Source organism: Saccoglossus kowalevskii, chromosome 13, assembly GCF_978046115.1.
Source record: "Saccoglossus kowalevskii chromosome 13, keSacKowa6.1, whole genome shotgun sequence".
In the NCBI taxonomy this organism is placed as follows: Eukaryota; Metazoa; Hemichordata; class Enteropneusta; family Harrimaniidae; genus Saccoglossus; species Saccoglossus kowalevskii.
The window spans coordinates 10,460,463-10,482,712 of record NC_140653.1 but is presented as its reverse complement, the minus strand read 5'-3'; the positions used below and the strand labels follow the sequence as shown (position 1 = coordinate 10,482,712).

General features: G+C 35.4%; 1 pseudogene; it reads right to left on the bottom strand.

Moving 5' to 3' along the window:
* Positions 1 to 5,693: 5,693 nt before the first annotated feature.
* LOC102808258 (uncharacterized) overlaps positions 5,694 to 22,250 on the bottom strand; it is an 81,107-nt pseudogene continuing 64,550 nt past the window's right edge.

Here is a 22,250-nt window from a genome sequence, read left to right as displayed (position 1 = left end):
AACAAATCAGGAAACTTTGCAATCGCTTTAAACATTTTTTCTCTGCTACTTAACATTATACGTTCAGTTCGTATGGGCGTCAATTAGAACCACATTCATTAAAACAAAATAACCACCAGTCGGTTATTTTGAATCTGATCAGAAAATCAAAATAATGTGCATCAAAGTCCCATAATGTTCAATGTATGTACCAAATTTGAACACAAGTCGATCTGCAAACATACAGGAAATGCTTGATTATGATGATTTATCAGTACAAACATGGCTGTACATGTCATTCGATCATCTTGAATCACGTGAAACAAGTGCATATGTATAATATGTTATGTGTTATGTATGTTTGAAGTTTGAATGTTATCGGCCCAGGCATGTCTAAAATATAGGTTCAGATCCACAGAGGTCAATCCATAAGTTCCTTTTGTTTTACATGGCATCATGAGACATAACGATATAACTATCTATGATCTATTTTTATAAGGTGGAAGCCTATACGTAAATTAAAATACCCAGAATTTATTCATTTTGTAATAAACTGTACTCCAAGACAATATAAGGATTTGGCCTGAAAAAAGTTGGGGGTCACCAGCCTTTTTTTCGAGAAATTGATGGTCGTATTTTAGTGAAAAGTCGCCATTTTGACACTATTATAACACTTTGACCACAGCAGAATTATTATGCAATATCCCAAAATATAGCCTGGTGACAAAGGCTAAAATAATTATATATTATTAATGACGGAGTACTTTTTGTTGTTCTGAATTATTTGAAAAATCAGGGTTTTAAAAAGTGTCAAAAAATGAAATTTTTCTTTAACATTGTGATCTATAGAATTGTTTTAAAAATAACAATTTTCAAGAAATATTAGGACATGTTTCTCAAAAAGCATAACTGTAACACACAAAATAATGCTATTTCATTGTACCATGAGACATTAGCTTCAGATTGTACATGATAAACTAATGAACATTGTCATGCAATATATGACCAATTTTGTCAAAATTTTTGCTGTAAATAAAATCGTGAAACGCATAAATATTACTGGCTGAAACATTTCAAATGTGTTTTATTTGACCTTTAGTTGGATATATTGGCTTACTCAACTTGCAGACAAATACAAGGATAAATTCATTAAATACAAATAAATAACCAATAATAGTAAAAATCGTTTTGTGAAACAATACTTTGACTTAGAAAAAACTACCGTTGTTGAAAGTAGACACATTAAATATTATTCTAAAATTACTTGTGCTTGAGATATTGAGAAAAAAGCTGATAACTAACTAATTATGCAAATTATTATGCACAAATAATCAGGTCTCTGCATAGTCCACGAGTATCTATGTACCGAGTTTCATTGAAATGTAATGCTTAGTACATGAAAATATCAAAAGCTGAAAATGTATTATGTATGCGAATTAGGTAAATATTATGCAAGGATATTAGGATGTTTGTGCATTGACCTATGACATCTGTGTACCAAGTTATATTGCACACACACACACACACACACATACTTGTATTGCAATATGTTCCGAGGACTCCATTGGATTAACTTTTAATATAGTTGAATTAACTTTTAATATAGCTGCGATATGAACTCGATTAAAACGCGTTCCTATATAGGGTTGCGTTTTAATTGGAGTTTAATTAAACTCAATTACAATGCAATACAATGGAGAATTGCATTTTAATTAGGTTTAATTAAACAAGAGTTGAATATCCCGTGACTGAACATAGAAATGTTTGCGAAGCTTAGGTTTAGTATCGGGGTAAGGTATGGTATAATTATATTAATATTAATATAACGTGAACCATACCTTCCCCCGATACTAAACCTAAGCTACGCAAAACGTATTAATAATCGAATTAACTATTAATATAAATTATGTTTTCCGAGGACTATGAAAAAGGTCCTCGGAAGGTGTGTATGTCCTCGGAAGTAGCTATATATATGTATTTTTGTCCTCGCAACATATAGCAATCCAAGTACACGCACGGGCGCACACGCACACACACACACACACAAACACACATACTTGTATTGCAATATGTTCCGAGGACTCCATTGGATTAACTTTTAATATAGTTGAATTAACTTTTAATATAGTTGCGATATGAACTCGATTAAAACGCGTTCATATATAGGGTTGCGTTTTAATTGGAGTTTAATTAAACTCAATTACAATGCAATACAATGGAGAATTGCATTTTAATTAAGTTTAATTAAACAAGAGTTGAATATCCCGTGACTGAACATAGAAATGTTTGCGAAGCTTAGGTTTAGTATCGGGGTAAGGTATGGTATAATTATATTAATATTAATATAACGTGAACCATACCTTCCCCCGATACTAAACCTAAGCTACGCAAAACGTATTAATAATCGAATTAACTATTAATATAAATTATGTTTTCCGAGGACTATGAAAAAGGTCCTCGGAAGGTGTGTATGTCCTCGGAAGTAGCTATATATCTGTATTTTTGTCCTCGCAACATATAGCAATCCAAGTACACACACACACAGACACATGCACGCACGGGCGCACGCGCACACGCGCGCACACGCAGACACGCACACACATGCACACACACGCACACACACCCATACTTGTATTGCAATATGTTCTGAGGACTCCATTGGATTAACTTTTAATATAGTTGAATTAAATTTTAATATAGTTGCGATATGAACTCGATTAAAACGCGTTCCTATATAGGGTTGCGTTTTAATTGGAGTTTAATTAAACTCAATTACAATGCAATACAATGGAGAATTGCATTTTAATTAAGTTTAATTAAACAAGAGTTGAATATCCCATGACTGAACATAGAAATGTTTGCGAAGCTTAGGTTTAGTATCGGGGTAAGGTATGGTATAATTATATTAATATTAATATAACGTGAACCATACCTTCCCCCGATACTAAACCTAAGCTACGCAAAACGTATTAATAATCGAATTAACTATTAATATAAATTATGTTTTCCGAGGACTATGAAAAAGGTCCTCGGAAGGTGTGTATGTCCTCGGAAGTAGCTATATATCTGTATTTTTGTCCTCGCAACATATAGCAATCCAAGTACACACACACACACACACACACACACACACACACACACATACTTGTATTGCAATATGTTCCGAGGACTTCATTGGATTAACTTTTAATATAGTTGAATTAACTTTTAATATAGTTGCGATATGAACTCGATTAAAACGCGTTCATATATAGGGTTGCGTTTTAATTGGAGTTTAATTAAACTCAATTACAATGCAATACAATGGAGAATTGCATTTTAATTAAGTTTAATTAAACAAGAGTTGAATATCCCGTGACTGAACATAGAAATGTTTGCGAAGCTTAGGTTTAGTATCGGGGTAAGGTATGGTATAATTATATTAATATTAATATAACGTGAACCATACCTTCCCCCGATACTAAACCTAAGCTACGCAAAACGTATTAATAATCGAATTAACTATTAATATAAATTATGTTTTCCGAGGACTATGAAAAAGGTCCTCGGAAGGTGTGTATGTCCTCGGAAGTAGCTATATATCTGTATTTTTGTCCTCGCAACATATAGCAATCCAAGTACACACACACACAGACACATGCACGCACGGGCGCACGCGCACACGCGCGCACACGCAGACACGCACACACATGCACACACACGCACACACACCCATACTTGTATTGCAATATGTTCTGAGGACTCCATTGGATTAACTTTTAATATAGTTGAATTAAATTTTAATATAGTTGCGATATGAACTCGATTAAAACGCGTTCCTATATAGGGTTGCGTTTTAATTGGAGTTTAATTAAACTCAATTACAATGCAATACAATGGAGAATTGCATTTTAATTAAGTTTAATTAAACAAGAGTTGAATATCCCATGACTGAACATAGAAATGTTTGCGAAGCTTAGGTTTAGTATCGGGGTAAGGTATGGTATAATTATATTAATATTAATATAACGTGAACCATACCTTCCCCCGATACTAAACCTAAGCTACGCAAAACGTATTAATAATCGAATTAACTATTAATATAAATTATGTTTTCCGAGGACTATGAAAAAGGTCCTCGGAAGGTGTGTATGTCCTCGGAAGTAGCTATATATCTGTATTTTTGTCCTCGCAACATATAGCAATCCAAGTACACACACACACACACACACACACACACACACACACACATACTTGTATTGCAATATGTTCCGAGGACTTCATTGGATTAACTTTTAATATAGTTGAATTAACTTTTAATATAGTTGCGATATGAACTCGATTAAAACGCGTTCCTATATAGGGTTGCGTTTTAATTGGAGTTTAATTAAACTCAATTACAATGCAATACAATGGAGAATTGCATTTTAATTAGGTTTAATTAAACAAGAGTTGAATATCCCGTGACTGAACATAGAAATGTTTGCGAAGCTTAGGTTTAGTATCGGGGTAAGGTATGGTACAATTATATTAATATTAATATAACGTGAACCATACCTTCCCCCGATACTAAACCTAAGCTACACAAAACGTATTAATAATCGAATTAACTATTAATATAAATTATGTTTTCCGAGGACTATGAAAAAGGTCCTCGGAAGGTGTGTATGTCCTCGGAAGTAGCTATATATATGTATTTTTGTCCTCGCAACATATAGCAATCCAAGTACACACACACACTCACTCACTCACTCACTCACTCACTCACTCACTCACTCACTCACTCACTCTGCAAAAACTCCCATTATGTGCTTTGCACACGGGAGTAAAACATTTGAAACCTTGCCCGCAAGGGAATAGTTAATACAACTGGTGAAGTTGAGACCAAGAATTGGCTCAATTCTTGAAATAGTGAAACTTCATAACATAATTTTCATTTCTTACTACCAAATAACACCCTAAGCTATACATTTGAGGGAGGGGTGTTGATTGTGTGATGTTCTGCTTCTATCATTGTCGTTGTTTGATTCCACAGTATTCTAATTATTAGTGACTTCATTCACAAAACTGCCCTAATCACCACTTTCATTAAGAGTGTTATATAACAAGATATCAGAGACAATTATACCCTATGATTTGAACAGTTCAGTCTTGCTCAATAAATAACTAAACTGAGACTCTAACACTTTATAAGGACGAATGTTTTCTAACTGAACACGACCGCTGTTTCCTTTTCAATTTAATGGGTACCGTTTCTGATTCACTTAATTTTCATGGTAAATTCACAATTGTGCTATTTACATGAGCAACTACGTTGACAATATTACCATGGATACTTAATTGACAACCACGTGGTAGCTCCTTTATTTGCATAAATTCTTGGAAAAATCAATCTTTCTTTAAGTGGGTATAAACTTAATTTAGCATTTTTGTCAGGAAATTTCATTTCATTAGCATATGAACATGTTGGGATTGCTTCTCATTTCAGGGAATTAGAACAAGTATTGCATATCCATTGTTTATCACTTACTGATTTAAAATCAGTTATACCTAATTTAGCAAGTTCCTCATTATATTGTTCATGATTACATTCAATAACAGAATGTCTATACCATGTTTGATAATAGCGATAACATAAATATTCTGGTCCTTCAGACACATTTCTCAGAAATTCATTAATGACTTCACTAAATCGATCGTTTTCAACTGCATTTTTATCTTTCAATCTCTTAGCATTACACATTTTTTCTTTTCAATCGCTTTGCATTTCTCTCCTTCTCCAATTGTTTTACATTTTTTTTTACTTTATCTCTTTGTATTACACTCTTTCTCAAGTTGTTATATTTGTCCTCTTTAATCTCATTGCATTTCTTCTCCTTCTCTAATTGTTCTATATTTTCCCTACTTAATCTTCTTGAATATCCTTCCTTCTCCAGATGCGAGATATTTTTTTTTCTTGGCTCTGGTTGACGATAACATTGGTTTTTACGTTTTTGTTTTATATATTGTTGTGTATATTCCCTCTTACGACCAATAACATCAGCTTTCACATGCCTCTTTTCTATTTCATCAAGCTCAATTTGCCTGTGTAATTCTTTACTTAAAATATCATATTTAAGAGATGAACTAACATCAGCCTTATTTTGAACCTGATCTACATCAGAAGATAAATCTTACCAACTAAGTATATGACATGGTTCTTGACTGTAATTATTAAATTCATAAAAAATACTATTTATTTCTATCATTTGATAACATGTAATCCCGTTCTTTTAAATTTTTTTCGATATCAATAAGTGTTACGCTATCATCATTGAATTTATACCAGTTATTATCAGAGCTTTAATATAGCCATAGTAATAACTTTTATGTATTAGTATTTGTTCGCGTTTTAGTCTAAAACTCTTTTTCCTAAGTCGAGGCATTCTAAATAATGAAAATATTGGAATGACACTTATGTAATTGTGCAAAGTTAATTTAATAGTCTGGATATTAGCAAATACTGCTCAGTATACTATATAATTATGTCAATTTATAGTATAATTATCTTATGTGACTTAATAGGATATAAGTGATTGTACAGTAATAACTTTAGAAAACTTATTGCACTAAAGAATACTGAATATGCTTTAAAGCAACTTATAATATAATTATTATATGTGAACTGTAGGCTATAACTTATTGTACAGTAGCAACTTTACAAAACTTATTGCACTCACTGAACAATGCAGACTAGTAGCGAGTACAACTGCTTACAGTAGAATACTATCTTATAATGCTTAACCACACTCCCTCGTGACTGTGGTTTGACAAACCAAGTAAACTAAAAGAATGTGTTTCTACTGATGACAGTACCAATTGTTGAAAACTGAGCTTAAATATAAACCTTGACCAGATCTAATTACCATACAATGACTTCTCACAAAGATCAAATGGAGGCACTTTTTAATAATGAACTCCAGATGGCCCTGATTATAATAAGATTGAAAAACCTACTCAAGTCACACAATGGAAATGTAATGATACACATACAGTGTAGTTGTACAAAGTTAACCCAGTGCATCTATTTGGGAGATTACTGCTCACAGTATAAACTGACAATTGTGAAAAAAAAAACTTTGAACAAATCTAATTACAATACGAGAATAAAGACAAAGGCATTTTTCTATAATGAACTTAAGATGGCACTGGTTCCAAGATGAAAATGTATACATAATCACACAAAAATGAAAAATTCCAAAGCATTTCAAAACAACTATTACACCATGGATTTTCTCGTTAAATCCTGATACATATTAGAAGGACTGAATTTCAAAACTTTAAAATTACTTTTTACTGCCTTGTGCTAATATATGTTTGGGTATTTGGAGTACTAACAAATTCCACTTTATGTATGTGCTCTGTAACTTGCAGCACATGAACCTAAAAACATTAGGTAATCAAACAAAAATGACCTTGTACTAAAGTCCAAAGAGTAGGTTCAACGTCTTCACTTTTTCGTAGCATAAAAACGATTTGCTACCTCACTTATTGCGACACCCTTAAATCGACTGATTTCCATTCCCCTCAAGAGTCAACAATGGTATATACCTCCATTTTACGCCACGACTCGAGACAGTCTTTTTTGCTTGACGTGTTCATTCGCTTTCAATAACGTTTCATTGGCTATCGGATTTGGAGTCTTGTGGATAACATTTTGGTTCAAATTCACGTAGCTATCACCCAGAAAACTCGAGTAAATTTGCATAACAATGATTTTGCCATTTTGCCAACATTTAAACCTTACTAGTGACATTCACTCACATTAAATTGCATTCGCTGTGCTAGGCAATCAACAAATGTATTTGCACTAAAATACGTTCAAAATCTGCATAACAAAACACTGTTTTTACCCTCGCTTACTAAAATTAAAATATGATTGGGGTCGCAGTCACCGTAGCGGTAAGTAGTCTCTCACTTCTTGGTTATAACTGTCCAAGTAATTGACATCCATTCAAAATGGATGACTGAGCAAAAATAGTTTCTTTTTTTTTCTGTTTTTGACTTCGACCTTTTTTGCTCGGAAAGCCATTCACGCTAAATTGTTATTCCCCGGGCGCTACTAATAAATAACCTCCCCACTAAGGGCTTGGCTGAATCATTCGTATCACCAAATAAACATTGAAGAATAGACGAACATTCGTCGGGATATTGCATTACTTGCATTACATTGCGTTTTTCTCGTGCCATAACTTGCGTTTTTGGAGTCCCTCAATTTTGTTTCAAAGACTGCAATCGCACAGACATAGCCAGAACGTTGAAAACTTCGTCGTGAAATTCATGTGCAGTAAGTTAAAGTTTTTGGATTCCTTCAAATTTGGTTTTGACCTTTGTCACCTATTCCTACATCAGAGTAAATTACAGATTAATATTTGTAACCTGGGTATCTTTGCTGGCATTTTCGCTCGGAAACACGTGCCATAAGACTAGACCTCCAAGGACGCAGGTCGTTTGGATCATGGACGTACTAACGTTAGTACTAACGTTAGTACGTCCATGTTTGGATGAACGATTTATTTTGTTCCAAGTTCGTTTTATGCCCAGAAACATAGCAACGTTGTTATTTTGGTAAATATATAGAAATGGGTGGAAATATCAGTTAAATCAATCATGAAGACCAGACTTTTAACCAGCCACCCGTCATTTGGGCGGGCAACATTTTTTGGGGGGGGTGTGTAAAATTGAATATTCAAACGAATACAGTTCGCTGCTGTTTTTCGTTACGACAAGTATGATTGGCCCAACTGAATCCACGCTTACTCGCTCAGCCAATCACGATCCTTGTTATAGCATTCATCGGAGTGTTTGACCTTGTATGATACTTCTCCCGGTGTGCGGAAGATCAACTCTTTCTTCACTCCAAAGTGAGTTGAAACAGGTTAGATTTTATTCATCATGTATAAATAATAGTTTTTAATATGGGTTACGAAAACTCTGGCGACTCACTGTGATCAGTGATCTGTGCCAGTCATTCCGGGCAGTCACCGTGACTCGATCGGATCAGGGAGTCTCGTAGCCCGTGGAGGCCGAATGATCAGCGGAAGGAGGCCAACCTACAGGACTGTTCTCAGGCTAGGAGTCTCTTTACAGGTCCTTGATCAAACAAATCAGAAACATTATGTTTAATTTGATATTTTTAACACGAAATGCAGAATACAGCTAATGCTGATCCAGTCGTCTCGGATTCTATTTTCGTTTGACTGGACATACGTGCTGAAATCGAGTGACTGCGTAATATCTTAAAATTGTGTGCGATCTATAACGTTTTCGTTTAAAGTGGACGAATTTGTTGATGTTTCTATTTTAAACATGTCTTTTTCATTCTAGTTTTTGTTTGACATTTTTATTTCATATAATTTGTTTGTTCTATGCATAAATTTTGTTTTCTATGTTTCAATTTAATTATATTCTAGAACATGTTTGGAAATTTAGTTAATGTGTTAGAAAAATATGCATGGCTTTATACAGTTGACAGGTATTCAAAGGTAAAATGTTTTTCTTTATACAAATGTACTAGTTTTCCAACAAAATAATGATATTATATTATTCTATAATTAAATTTGTTATATCACAGGCACTGAAGATGATGCTTCTGCATCAACTTCTAGTAGTGGCACTGTTTCAAGCGACAGTAGTTCTGATAAAAGGAAGTCAGCCAGAGGATTTTGTCTTGAATGGCTAGAGTGGATCAGTTACAGTAATAATTGCATGTACTGTAAATTATGTATCAAACATAAAGTGGTCCATGGGTTTTAACTGGAACAGATAATTTCAGAGACACAAGAGCTGGTATCAAGAAGAAGAAAATCACCAAATCTCCATTCCAATATTACACCAAGAATAACCACACCTGTCGCTGACCAATGCATACCTATCACTAGGAAGTGTAAACTTTTGCTTTCAACCTGGAATATCCGATCTCTCTGTAATAAAGCACCTGGAGTAGGAGACTATATCACTGACAAGGATATTGACATTATCGCACTGACTGAACCCTGGATGAAAGAAAATACTGATGAACACGTCATTATTGAATGCACCCCTAATGGATACTCCTTCAAGCATACTCCACGCAACACGTCATCTGGCGGTGGTATTGCACTACACTTTACTAATCTTCACTGAAGTTATCTACCTGGAAACCTATCACCAACATCAAATCATTTTAAGCTACAGAGGCCACGCTGATACACCAAGGAATCGCTCTCAAATTTGTCATCTTATATCGTCCACCACCTAGTGTTAAGGACAAACTCACTGTGTCACAGTTCCTCCTCGAATTTGGGGTCCATGCTTGAGAAATATGGTTCATACAATGGAAATATGTTCATTGTTGGTGACTTTTATTTGCATATCGACGATCAACTTAATTCCACTACCCAGAAATTCACCAACATTATTGACTCATGCAACTTGAAGCAGTGGGTTCATGACCTTACTCATATTCGCGGACATATACTGGACTTAGTTATCACAAACTCGGATGTCATTGACTCAATTTCCATCGTCAGTCAGAGTCTTTCTGACCACAGACCAGTTCATGCACAACTGTTACTCCAGAAGCCACCACTTAGATGCCAAATCTCTTATCGCTGCATATCATAAATTTCTTCTGCTGTTTTTTCTAAGGACATTGCTACCATCCAGGATCTACATCAACAACCTTGTGATTTGAACTTCGCTGTTACTACTTACAATTCTGCTATCTCTTGTCTTCTCAATACGTATGCACCAATCAAGAAGCACATCATCACTGTTCGTCCAGACACCAAGTGGTATACTGCTGAATTAAACCAGGCAAAGAATCATCGTAGGGCCACAGAGCGAAAATGGCGAGAAACTAGGCTTGAAATCCATCATCAAATCTACAAAGACGCATGTCGCCATGTCAACAAGCTAATTCGCGAGACCAAGTGTAGTTACTACACCAACCTCATTAAAGAATGTGCCAATGACCAGAGCAAGCTATTTCACACTATTTCAGGTGGCCTTTCCGGGTAAAATACTTGATGCATTCTTTACATTCATATGGTTTCTCACCTGTATGCACTCTCACATGTCTTTTCAGAATTGCTTTCTGGGTAAAATGCTTGTCACAAACTTTACATTGGTATGGTTTCTCAGTATGCAGACTGTGTTGTTCCATGTTTGACATATTCCTGGTACTCAACTTTTCAATCACTCCCTGCAAATAATAATACATCTTATTTCCTCAGTATGTATCATATGTGAATTAAGCTGGTTGGTTGAACAGTCAAATATAAGAACTCAATTTACCAGGTACTTTGCATTTATAAGGGAAAAGTAATGTATGATGAGTGTTTATGGTCAGAATTATTTAAGGAACTTAATGTAAACAAATTACCAATGATATTGTTTACAAGATAAGGAGGTGATCTCATATTCAAACACTTAGGTCATACCTGGGTTGACCCAGTCTGCCCTTTCTAGCCCTATTCAGACCTACAATATGCAAGTGTAGGTATGAACCTAACTCCCGGATTAACAGCACATTAACATCCCCACTAAAACAAACAACCCGAGAACAAAGAAAGACAGACCAGAGAATTTCAGGTTTAGATTGGGAAAATCTGCATGGGTTTTTCTTACAATACAATTTCAAGGAGGAAGATTCAAAAGAGATTTCACATACTGAGTGTTATATTTTTAAGAGTTATAACAAATTCCAGCAGTGAGTTTTTTTGCAAGTCATGTAAATTCTAATAAAACAAGTCATTGTTAATGACACAGTTCCCGTCCAAAATATTTTGATCTGACATATCAATTTGATGCTGATAAAGTCATTGAGATTAGATTGAAATCATTAACAGGAGATGAATTTGTAAAAAATTATGATTTATTGCTTTTACATGAGAATTGGACATTGGGCAGTCATATTGAATCAAATTACAAAAATAATGTTCCTGTTGATGTATCTGTTGGGATACACTCTTTGTACAAAATTTAAACAGAAATGTTCATTGCATTCATGGGAAAGTAGGCATGGGTATCATGAAAAACAAAAATGGCCACCAGTCAGCCATATTAGTTTGAATCACAGAAACAATATGACATGCTACTATAACCCATATGTATGATCATCATACCAACTTTGATCCAAATTGGCCTAGTCATCTCTGAGAAACAGTAAAAATGACGATTTAGCGCTTTTACATGAAAATTGGGCATCGGCCAGCCAGATTGAATCGAATCACAAAAATAATGATGGTGTAGATATATCTATTGGTATACTGCCTTTGTACAAAATTTAAACAGAAACGTTCATTGCATGGGTACCATGAAAAACAAGATGGCCGCCAGTCGGCCATAATTGTTCAAATCACGAAAAAAAATGACGTACACCTACAAATCGGCCTTGTCATCTCAGAGAAATAAACACGTTTAGGTATCAGAAATAGCAAATTTTACATCAAAATTTGTTTTGTCCGATCATAAAGTAACTTGACGTGCTTATGTAAGACACATTATGTATTGTCTTCATGTGAAGTTTGAATGAAATCCGTCTATGGGTGTCCGAGATATAGCTCCGGACGTACATACATACGTACGGAACGAACCCAAATTGTTTTGCTTCATAAATCTATTTACATATGTCATTTTTATGTGTGATGAACATTGTATTTATTTATTTCTGTGATTGGTAATAATGATCAGTTTCCCAAAACTTGCATTGTGATACAAGTCAATACAACTGTTATTGTGAATAATTAATCAAAGTATCTGCAATTAATTACGGACATGATGGGCTTGATATATTTTTTGTCATTATTAAATGTGAATCAAGTGATACCATGAACCATCTATTGTGATATACCCGGTATATGGTAAATTAATGTTTGAAACAGAACAGGGGAATAATGCAATAGAATTTTGAAGAGCAGCTTCTTAGGATGATTACTTATGTTATATATATATATATTTGGCATAGTCAGTAAAATATTTTTATCCATGGAGCTAACTGGTACATTTTGTCTGCAACAAGTACAGTCAGTTTTTGCCCATGTTAGTTCATGAGATCATAGAACACATTTTTGTTAGATTTGTAAAGTATGTGTGAATGGGAGTTATTAAAAGATTATGAATGTAATAAATCGATATGACAGTTTTTTCTGCGAATGCATCTCAAAACCACAGGTCTCAGGTCAAAGGTGAGACTAACATGTGGTCTTTTGTTTACCAATTAGCGGCTGTGTACCTGTGGGTTTACTCTGTGTGTATTTAGATGTTCTAATCTTGTTGTTTTCCAGTGATTTCTCTAGGTGCAATCCAAATACAGCAGGTGTGTCTTGTTTACCTGAGATTTGCGGGAATTTGAGCCAGCTAACCTGTATTTTCCATGTGGTTGATTACTGGCATGTTGATTTCCGATTTTAAGGCCATGTTTTCAACTTTGTTTATCATTTTCATATAGCAATCTTCTCATATGTTTACATTGTCATCTATGGAGTTTCAATTTATGGTATGAGACCCACAGTCCTATCACTGTGTCAAAAATAAAGGCATTGATAACGCTATGACTATGATGAAATTGTTTTTGCGTATCTGTTGACTGATTTAATTAGCTGATTACTAGCGAATGACTGTGTTATGTCTGTCATCGTTTCGGCCCATTTGAGGTTCTGATAGGAACTTGGCTCAGTGATTTGAAACTAATTACGAGATAATCGTCGCTATTCGGACTACTATTTCTGACAGTTAGTATTCGCAATTATTAATGTAGTGAACGATTAATCAAAATATATGACGTATTCAGTACTTAGTGTGACTGGCTGTATGACTGAAGGTTACGCCCTAGAGTCTTTTTACTGCTTTGTAATTGGTTAAGGTTTTGAAAGTGAATAAAGTTGTTTTTAGTTGGTCTTGGCGAGTACACCACGATTGACGCAGTCCAGTCTTAGAGAGTCTTGGAGCGAGTCTTGACGCAGTCTAGAGAGAGTCTTGGGACAGTCTTGCGATAGTCTTGGGGACTTTTCGCCAGGGCGCAGTGTCTTATAGAGTGCTCGACTGACCGACTAAGACAAGAGTTGAAAGGTATTTCGTTGTGTGTGTCTTATTTGACTGTAAAGTTTAAGTGACTTTCCCGATCCCGTACCTCAAGGGGACGCGATAGAGAGACGAGACGCTATTCCCCCCTGACACGTGTGGAGAACGCAGAGAAGATTTTCCCCCTGATACGACCACAGTAACATTGTCAGCTGTCGGCACTGCAGTGAAATTACGGGTATATACCGCTGACGATGTTATATCTTACTTTTCCGTGACAAAGTGCACACATTGATTAAAAATAAACAATTATTTTAGAAAGAACATCCAAGCACAGTCCTTTGAGGAACAGTGATCAAAGTAGGCAGCGTGGTGTTGTTTTTAAACACTGCGGAAAATCATGCATTCTGATTACCTCCATCAGAATTCCACTTGTCACCCAGCATGCATCGATCGCAATATTGCAATATGCACTGTGTTGCCATAGGCGGTAGTCCTCAGTACAAGGCACTCTAAGAATAAAGTATTTCCAGAGGTCAGGGTTCGTTCGTCTTACCTGCAGTTGAATAAATTTTGCTTTGAATGAACATTTACAGTAGTTCTTTCTTTCAGCGCAAGTCCATCATTTAATTTTTTTTGATAATTTTTGCCACTGACAATCAAACAATTAAAAACTGCAAATAACCGATTTGCAGTAAATGTGAATACATCTTCATGGTGTATGCTGCATTTTTTGTATTTAGCGATGTAGCATGAAAACAGTAGTAATGGTTTGAGCAGTACATCTGAAGTGCAACTTTGTTACAACAAATGTTTGTCTTCTGATACTTATTTGTTGTCAGTGACACATATCAATTATCCAGCCCAATAAAAAGTCTGGATTCACGTTTTTGGAGGCTTTGCTCAATTCGTGACTCAAGCGTAACAGTTCATCAAAACAAAACAATTTTTGGGAGATTGTTTTTTAGGCAAGACGCAGTGGAAAATGAAGCTTGCACACAAATAAATCGACACAATTTGGTCTATCAGGTCACAACGAGATTGGTTTGAATCCCTGTTTTTATGCAAATTTGTGTCTAGACTTTGTAACCGCAAAATTGGGTTTTATTCGGGCGGTTTGGGTTAACCAAGGTTTGACCCAAGTGATTTCACCCCTAAATGATTTACATCATTGAACACATACAGCAAAGCATATTCCTAGTGGGACTAGTGACCTTTGAATGTGTATCACCAGTAATCAATCAAGAAGAAACAGTAAAAACATTTTATCAGATTTAAATTACTACTTTTGGTATGATATTTTCACACAGGACATCTGTTGTTTGAACTAAGAGAAGATTTTATACTGATGATAGATGTCAGTTTGATAAAATTTGAAATAGAATTAGTAAAGTTATTCTGTAACATAACATTTACATTTTTAACAACGACGACATTTTCCCCTTTAATATACCTTTCCTTTTTATCTTATATGATACGGGCAAGGTAAAAACTAAGGATGAAGACTATAAATTTTAACAATCAAATGGCCACTATTTAAGAAATAATGAATCTTCTTGTTTCTCAGTTAATAGTAAATGTGCAATACCGGTATTAATGTCACAGGCATTAATTCTATAAATGTTCTATATTTCAGCAGACAAATACTTTTGGACGTTTTGGTGTAAAATACTCGTCCAAGTTTTCTGGACAAATGTATGTGCATGTATGCTACATATTATAAAGTCATTGTCAATGCCAAGATCAAACCCCATGTTAGTGACTGTAAACATTAGTGCTAAATAATTATTTACACTCGTGTGACAGACATGATACAATGTGAAGCCAGTTAATTTGCGTAATTCCTTCCTTTATTCTACCCACAATATTCATAACGCATTTCTAGTACAAAAATAATAATCAGCAGTCTTGTATTACATTCTGAAATTGATGCATGTGCAAATGTGTAACATGATGTATGTGTGAAGTATGAACATTATCACAGTCCAGCCATGTTATCAATATGGCTCCAAACACAGCATTAGTTAAAACATAGTTGATCTTTGAATACAAACAAGTTGCAGGATTGAAACAGCAGGGGGAAAGCAGTCTACCAAATGTCCTTGATTGATGTAAATATCTTACAAAAACATTGGTACCTAATTTGTTTTTTAAGGGACATAATTTCCAGCTTCATTCAAAGTAATTCAGATATTTTAGTATAAAAACCAATGCCTTATCTCAGAAAAAAGTTCTGCATTTAGACATGCACGATAACAGAAAATCTTAACTGGTTTTTGCCCAAGTATTTTGTACAGGTGTCTGTCAAAAATTAATGATTTACTGAGACAAATATGAACTGCCTTACCATAAAAACTTGATTAATTCGTGGTCCCTATTAATTCGCGCACCCATTTTTTTTTCGAACACTAATTTTTAAATGTATCCTTTTAATTCGCGGCTTTCAAAAACATTTTAAAATTTGTATCCTATTAATTCGCGGGCCAAAATAAAATGGATAACTCGGAATACATTGCATGACGACATTAAAAATATACATTTTGTTTGAGTTTTTATGTTATCAATCGCAGACGATCTCCGTCATCACAGCCTTTCAGTTAACAAGTAGTTTAGGTTCGGTCAAGATTTAACCTGAAAAAAATAATCATTCCCCCACGACACTACTGATGTTGGGCAAGATTATTACTCGATAAATATCCATCGGTCAGCACATCGATTACGAATTTCCAACGCTGGGCCACAGGGTTGCATCGACCATGTGTCCACCATTTTGGAAAGTGATTTTATTCTATGACGTCATTTAAGTGAACCGCCCTTTGGTGCGTAAATTGACGTTTTTGATTGGTCGGCGATTGACCTCGTGTCACATTTTCATTATAGATGAAAGTGCTTGGCAAATGTAAACAATGAACACATGGCTACAATGTAGCCGTTAACTTGTGCTGTTTTTTATTTCTTTGGCAGTACATCAGTACCGATGACCTGTACGACTAATACCGGATTCTGTTGTAAATTCGCCCATCCGAATTCACCCTAGCTGGTGGACCCATATTTGGGGTTCACATTTTCAAAAAAATTGTCATCAAATATTTTTAGAGGGCTTATATTTTCATTGAAAAATCCACCTATGCCGATTTTCAACTCCGGCAGTTGGACCACCCTAAACAAAGAAACTATTGCAGAAGCTAATCTAAATTTTCTAAGTTAAATTGTTATACATTTTTTTTCTTGCTGGAATAAAAAGTAGACAGCGCATCTTTCTCCAAAAAGTCACATTAACGAACATCGTGTGACAAATACAATTATTTTGTTTCATTTTATTTTATTAGTAACGAAAGTATATTCTAAACGAACTGCAACTTCATTGCTTAGTAGCAAATGATCGCGGTGTTTTACCATTGTTGATTGTTACCTAGTAATAATCATAATAGCGTGCATTCGTTGAATTGTTATAAATGCAAATAAATTTCAACTTATTTCATCGTAAGCGAATGATTCCGATCGCATTTTCAGCGTTTGATGCTGTAGAAATGAATATTCGCCATGTTTGACTTGAGCGGTGTTCTTTGACCTGACAGGTCAAATCGATAATTAACCAATGAAAACGAGGGAAGACGCGAACGTGTTCAAAATACCATAACTCATTTAAATATGTTAATGTTATTGAACGCAGTACGGATGAGATTTGCCGATCTTTTGGCTTGGATTTTGATGGGAAAACGGCATGATTTGTTTTTAAATAAAAAATTTAGTTGGTTTCAAAAGATAAACTGAGCATTTGAAGAATAATTTAACATTGTTTACAGCGATAACAGCTCATTGTCGAAACGAAGCTAACCCATTCACGCGCTAGTCGCAATAAACATCAATACTCTTGAATAGGCGTCAATGAATACGGCGAAACTTTTAGGCATCAGAAAAGGTAAAAATAACACCTTAAAAAACTCATTGAAAATCGCCTTGGGCGGCTTCTTGGTCCCATTTTATTTGTTTTTAAACCCAAACTGCCGTTTAACGGCCCTGGGCGAATTTACGGCAGAATCCGGTAATAATGCTGTTTTTACAACACAAACCAAACGTGTCTGACGGTATTGCCTAGAAAAACAAGCAGCCTCTCGGCTGAGATAGCTCCGCTGTTAGAAATGCACATTACAATTAATGTGAACAGAAGATATCATTAGAAAATGAACAATATGTATAGTATCAAGGTTTTGAAGAAGAAGGTGAAATTGTAAAGTTGACGACGACGGACGACGACAGGCAATCAGTAATATGAACAGCTCCGCTGTGTCGACATTTGTAGATGTTTTAAAGCTTTAGAATAGTGTTCTTGTTCACGATTTTAGTTTTTATATAATGTCCTTCAACTCTCTCCGATAAGTAAATTGGCTGCGATGAATAGAAATACGCAGAAACTTGTGACACAGATCACCATCAGAAAACATCATTTTTGTCTATAACTAGGTGTTACTATTGCATAATTTATTCAAACTTGGTACAGGGGCAATATATTTGTGGTGGATAAGTTTATATCGCAAAACTAGACGTTGGGGTGTTCTTTTCGCCACATAAAACGAACTGACTAATCACGCGGAATTGTTATTGAAACGGACATCGATTGCGTTGCGTTTTCTTGAGTTGAACAGACGTGAGGTATAATTCAAACTGGTTTATTTGTACTCAACATGAACATCAATACGTTGTACAGCAAATACTTCTTGGTATAAAATATAGATCGCTAAATAATAGCTTCATGAGGAGTTGGCATCGTAGAGAGCATAGAAAGGAGGGTGTGCATAACGAGCATCAAGTTGCGAAGCTACCATAGAAGGAATTACAGCGACGGCCTGAATCAGACTTCTCACGACAGCGCTTTGCCTGGTTAATGTAATTGTCAACGTTAGAGCGGCATTTGTCTCGGTGACAGCTAATCGGAGAAGTGCCAAACACGTGTTTGTACTCTAGAATATATCATGCCAAAACGTTCCGAAAATAAAACAACGCTAATGATTGGCGCATACAAACGAAACATAACACTGTCATTCCATATTAGGAGTGACACGCGACTAACACGAGGCAGAACTTTGGTGGGAATTTTGGGCGGTAAACAGACAAGTACCGCGAGAACGCAATGGGAAACAATGTAGCGAACGTTTGGATATAGCGTCACGGTTGCTACAGAAACCGATCTAGTCTCTCAGGGCTCAACTCGTGGTTATCAAAACAATGTCTGAAATTACAAACTAGCTTGGAGAACATCATACAGAAAGTAAAATTTGTTCATGTTAGATAACTGCGCGCGACATACTCCGGGGCGCAAAAATCACGAGAAGATCTCGGGATAACCTGAATCGAACATGATAAATTTTAAAATTAACTTGAATAAATCTCTGAAATTTAAATGACAGACTCTCAACAATAAACACATGTCAATCACATTGAACATCAGATATGAATTGTGAGTTTCAATCTTAGCTAAAACAGCAAATAACACGGTATATCAAAAACAATACAGTATATCATGAACACATTGCAGATTTTGCTTTACTGCACGGAACAAATGATTCTCATTGAAAACTTGAAATAAAGTTACAGTGCAATACAAAGTTCAAAATTCTACAAAGTTACACAACACCATCACGGCACATTTGCCGTATACTTTCGCTCGCTTTGAGCGCTGAAGCCCTTGGTTCGGGCCGACTAGAAAAGTCGTGGATTTGACTAGAAAATTCATTTTCAACGGAGGGACTACCAATAACTTCCTCGGGAATTGAGAGTGTATTCTCTGGTGTTTCTGCATTTAGTTCGAGTGGATAAAGATGGTGTATAGAACAATTTGTTGAGCCGTTTTTGGTCTGTATTTCCACTACTCGGACGATACCGTCCTTGCCTGGAAGCAATTTAGTTACACGACCTAGTAACCAATGACATCGTTTTTTGATGTCCTGGTGTAATTGGACAATATCCCCAACCTTTATACAATTATTGGTTGTCCCTTTGATTTGATTCAAGTGACGCTCAGTAAGTGATGTCAAATATTCTCTTTGCCATCTCTTGCTAAAAGCATTGTGAAGGGAGGATAAATACATAGCTCTTTTATTTGCAGTAATATTATCAATCTCGAAATTGGGTTCAGAAACACTAGGAGTAGCTGGGGGTAACATTCTAATCTGACGTCCATTTAACAAGTGGGATGGAGTCAGTGGAGCTAACACTTGCGGAGAGATGAGTTAATGGGCGGTCATTTATTGACGACTCGACTTCGACTAAAATTGTGGATAGTTCGGTAAAACTATCAACGGTCACGTTGGCACGACCTAGAATTTTCTTCAAGCATTTTTTTGTTATGGCTATCATTCTCTCGAAAGTAAAATTTTTTCATGTTAGATAACTGCGCGCGACAGTATTGTGTTGTAGCACATCCATAAAGATTAATGTTCCATGATCTCATGATATGCGTGAAATTTGAATGTTAGGAAATGGGATAAACAAAATCGTTTGTTTGGATTGTCAAGCATCTGAACAAATCTGGGAGAGGTCTACCTCAGGTGCCTAATATGTATAGTATCAAAGCAATCACACTTGCGATTTTTAGCAAAAAATCGAAAATATCACTGACAAAAATATTTATTAAAATTAGATATTACGAAATGAACAAATATGAGAGAGGGCTACCTAAGATACATATACACCAAGTATCAAATCAATAAGAATTGTAGTTTTCAAGAAGTCGAAAAAATCAAAAGTTGACATGGACAATCATTCATTTAATAAGCTCCGGTCGACAACAGAGCTAACAATGTTACTTTTCTGAATTGAGTGCCTGCTATATACATTTGACCTTTACACAGAGCCTCTGATTAACAACTTTACTACGGTAATCACAATTGTCAGTGAATGAATACCGTCTGTACAGAATGTCATGTAGTCGCTTAATTTTTTACCTTTTGCAATTTAATGTTTTTCGTCGAATGATAGTGGTAGTTGTAATTTTTTAAAACAAATCTGATAAGATAAATGTTTTGCTATATTTGTCATCATTTTGAAACCGTTATGTCAAACATTTCTTTCTGATCAGTTTTTCAACATGAATATGGACAGACTGTAGTACACTACATAAATATTACACGGAATACATGTACTCTTCCATCATTCTCTGTTTCTTCTAACTTTCTGATACTGTGACGTTGCTGAACAATATGCACTCTCATGTGTATTTTCAGGTGGCCTTTATGACTAAAGCACTTGTTGCATTCCTTACATTGGAATGGTTTCTCCCCAGTATGCACTCTCATGTGTGTTTTCTGATTGCTTGTATTTATAAAACACTTGTCACAAACTTTACATTGGTATGGTTTCTCACCAGTATGCACTCTCACGTGTGTTTTCAGTGTTCTTTTTTCAGTAAAACACTTGTTGCATTCTTTACATTGGAATGGTTTCTCCCCAGTATGCACTCTCATGTGTGTTTTCTGATTGCTTGTATCGCTAAAACACTTGCCACAAACTTTACATTGGTGTGGTTTCTCACCAGTATGCACTCTCATGTGTCTTTTCAGGTTGCTTTTTTCAGTAAAACGCTTGTTGCATTCTTTACATTGGTATGGTTTCTCACCTGTATGCACGCTCATGTGTTTTTTCAAATTGCATCTCTCGGTAAAACACTTGTTGCATTCTTTACATTTATATGGTTTCTCACCAGTATGTACTCTCATGTGTGATTTCAGGTTGTCTTTCCAGGTAAAACGCTTGTTGCATTCTTTACATTGGTATGGCTGCTCACCGGTATGCACTCTCATGTGTGTTTTCAGGTGATCTTTCCAGGTAAAACGCTTGTTGCATTCTTCACATTCATATGGTTTCTCACCAGTATGCACTCTCATGTGTTTTTTCAGGTCGCCTTTCCAAATATAGCACTTGTCGCATTCTTTACATTGGTATGGTTTCTCACCAGTATGCACTCTCATGTGTCTTTTCAGGTGGCCTTTCTGAGTAAAACACTTGTCACATTCTTTACATTGGCATGGCTGCTCAATATACAGACTGACGTCACTTGGGTATTGTTCCATGTTTGACAAATTCCTTGTACTCAACTTTTCAATCACTCCCTGCAAATTATAATAAATATCATTTCCTCAGTATGTATCATATGTGAGTTAAGCTGGTTGGTTGAACAGTCAAATATAAGTAATTTGCATTTACAAGGAGAAAATAATGTATAATGAGTGTTCATGGTCCTAATTACATTA